At 39.2% G+C, this 3,158-nt stretch overlaps 1 protein-coding gene across 1 annotated transcript in view; it reads left to right on the forward strand.

Moving 5' to 3' along the window:
- Positions 1–534: 534 nt before the first annotated feature.
- The window catches only part of ec (ubiquitin specific peptidase echinus), a 414,276-nt gene continuing 411,652 nt past the window's right edge, over positions 535–3,158 (forward strand). The window contains exon 1 of the mRNA XM_076176714.1: positions 535–722. The gene's annotated coding sequence lies outside the window, so the exon portion shown is untranslated. The remainder of the gene's footprint in view (positions 723–3,158) is intronic.

A 3,158-nucleotide genomic window follows, 5' to 3' on the forward strand; every position in this document is an offset into this window, starting at 1 on the left:
AGTCTCAACTGTCGGTCGAAGACGTACGGTAGTGAGGGAAAACGAGGAAAGATGGACAATATATAAACAATATATACTGCACAATATTTTTTACTCATTGTAAGATGAGAAACTTCCGTAATGTTTTGAATTATTTTATAACCATGTATATTTAAAGTGTCTGCATAGCAAATGTGACTTGATAGTTGGCCTCTTCAAGTGTGAATGAATGCAGAATACCAAGATGAGTTTCGTACGCAGTCCACCTGTTTACTCCTCGCCTTTCCTATGGGCACAGGGGAAGTTTTCATGACTTTCCAGACTCAAAAACATTGATCAAATAATACATTTAAGAATATACCATTTGTCGTATTATTAGATACGGCATACAAACCTACAACATGTGAAATAAATAGTTATTTGTGGTAAAATTAATACGAACGGCGCCAACATTCAAGAGAAGGAAACTGATAGACTCGTTTCATGGTAGCCGCTCTCCGGGATAGGCTCGCCCGCTTGCCTCGAGAATGAGTATGTTAGTACAGGTACGAACGCCTAAGAAGTGAGAGGTGGAGTGTATTACTGAGTTGTGGTTTTCGATAAACACGTGAAGTGCAAAAGTTTTTAACGAAGAAGGAACTATTTTCGGATATTACTGTTAACTTTACAAATACTTTAGAGTGTGACTTAAGGTGGATCGTGTTTTTTATGCGTAGAAAACTGGATATATACATAGTTTACAGGTAAGTTCATTCACACTTGTTTTTAGTTATTAACAAAAATTATACACCAATCTTTGTAAGAATCTGTTAAAAAGGAAATAATGTGACATTGCGAGTAACTAGTGAGAATGGAATGTGAAGATATTGATTGAGAATACCGTCATCACAAGACACAATTGCTAAAGCATTAAAGTTTAAAGGTAGAAAACACAAACAAATTATAGAATATTGACGTCACATTAGGATAAAACTTGAGCTTACTGTTTTCAGTTTTAGTGTGCTTTCATACTATTTAACGGTTTTAGATAAGGGTGCTTAGGGTATTGATTGCATAAGTTTTGTAGTCAATATAATATTTTAGTGACTTATTGACATAGCAATCATGACTGATGACTTAAAAATAGTACTATGAACTGAAACTTTTAGGATGGCGTTAGCTTAAATAAAAATTTAATGGAATATATGAACATAAAAATTATCAACTCTTCATATTGCAATTGCGTGTTGCGAGTCTCGCGCTTGCTTGGTCGCGGGTTAGAATCCCGCACTCCTCTCCGATTCCCAGCAGTGACTGTTAATTACTTGCCCCAACAGTCTGAAACGCATCATAGGTGACGCCTTCAGCAGCAGGTACTCAGCGCCTCCTGGTGTAGTTTCTTAAACACCTAAAGGATATACTGTATGTGTATACGTAGATCCAAGTTATTTTTATATTTACTTATTTATTTGTTTATTAATCAATTTATATATTTATGAAAATGAGTATAGAGTATTTGTAGGTAATGTTGTAAATAGTGTATATATATTCGTTAAACTACAGCAAGCGGTTTGTCATTGTAGTTTATTGTTTAACACGATTAAGCGTTAAGGTGAGTAAGGGTTACCGGCATAGTCAAGGGTTAGGGTAAGTACCACTGGTATCCTAAGGAGTAGATATCGGAGAACAAAATAATAGTAACGACCGTTTTAGTCAGTGACAGGGTTTGAACTCGGGTCGCTTGTGGGTGTCTTGAGCGCCTCGCTTCGCTTCGCCAGCCGGTCTCGTAACGGCCAGCGTGACAGGTGCACGGGCAGACTGTGGGACAGTAGGGTGACGGAATCTTCGCTTGGCTACGTTCGCCGAAATATAAAATGTATAGGTAAAAGGTTTATAATTGTTGTTATTATTATTATTTTTTTACCGTTATTATAATTCATCATTATTATTTTCGTTACTATTATCATCAATATTATTACCATTGTAATGATTGTCATTATTATTATTTTTTCATTATAGAGAATCCAACTGGACAGATTTTTGCGGAGACAGTCATAAACTATAAACAAGTCCATCAAACCGTGCCTTAGGGTTAATCCTAAGCTCCATGGGGTTTCGTCAAAGCTGAATAAAATTGCGAGGGCCTACCCTCTTAAAAGGGGAACTTTTCCTCTCCAGCTGAATGGAAATGTCTCGTTAGCCAGAATAAAATAATTAAGGCAAGTCACTCAACGCATTGATTTAAGTAAGCTCATGCTAATTAGAATCTACTGGCTTACCATAGTCTGGGATAACAAAGATTAAACCCCAAACTGTTAGGGTTTAATCTGAAATCAATGAAATTGTTTGGCGGCAGTATGTAATATATGCGTGGTCAAGCTAAGGACTCGAACCCCCGCTAGCACGTAACAAGTGACAGTGACTTAGTCCATTGCGATATATATGTATGTCTCCCGTCTGAATAAAATAGTCGGTTAACCAGGATGAAATTGTTAAAGACTGAAGCGGAGATGAATAAAGTCACCTGGCGGCAGCTAGGAGAAAGAACCGATCGGCACGGAAGGGTCTCTATTCCAGGATAAGAGGTGGGGCGTGCTGTGGTTGTAATAGAGATAGTTGGGTTGCTAGTGAGCTAGTTAGGGTGATAGCAGCGGCACTGTAATCATAATTATATTATAGAGACCAGACTTTTTATATTTTTCTTTCCTACCCTCCTCTCTCTCTCTCTCTCTCTCTCTCTCTCTCTCTCTCTCTCTCTCTCTCTCTCTCTCTCTCTCTCTCTCTCTCTCCTCTTCCTTTTCCTCCTCTTCCTTTTCCTCCTTCTCTGTACCTTCTCTTTGTTCTTTACCCTATCCTTTCTCTCCTTCTCTCCCCCTCTCTTTTACTCTCACTATTTCCTCTCTCCTTTCTTTCTCTTAATAATAATAATATTAATAACAATAATAATAATGGAGTTAACAGTGGCGGATGAGGCTGAGGGAGAGTAGCAGAACCAAAAGGAAGGTTAGAGTGCGTGGAGTGGGGACTGGAGTCGGTGGATGGAGGAGTGCGCGAGGGAGTGGAGTCGGTGCATGAATTTTGAATGCCGGTTGACTCACTCACCTGACCCGGCAGGAGGAGGACGACGAGGAAGAGGAGTAGGAGGAGGAGGACGACGAGGAAGAGAAGGAGGAGGAGGACGACGAGGAAGAGGAGGAGGA

Source organism: Oratosquilla oratoria, chromosome 39 (assembly GCF_046742065.1).
Source record: "Oratosquilla oratoria isolate Oo_2021 chromosome 39, ASM4674206v1, whole genome shotgun sequence".
NCBI lineage: Eukaryota > Metazoa > Arthropoda > Malacostraca > Stomatopoda > Squillidae > Oratosquilla > Oratosquilla oratoria.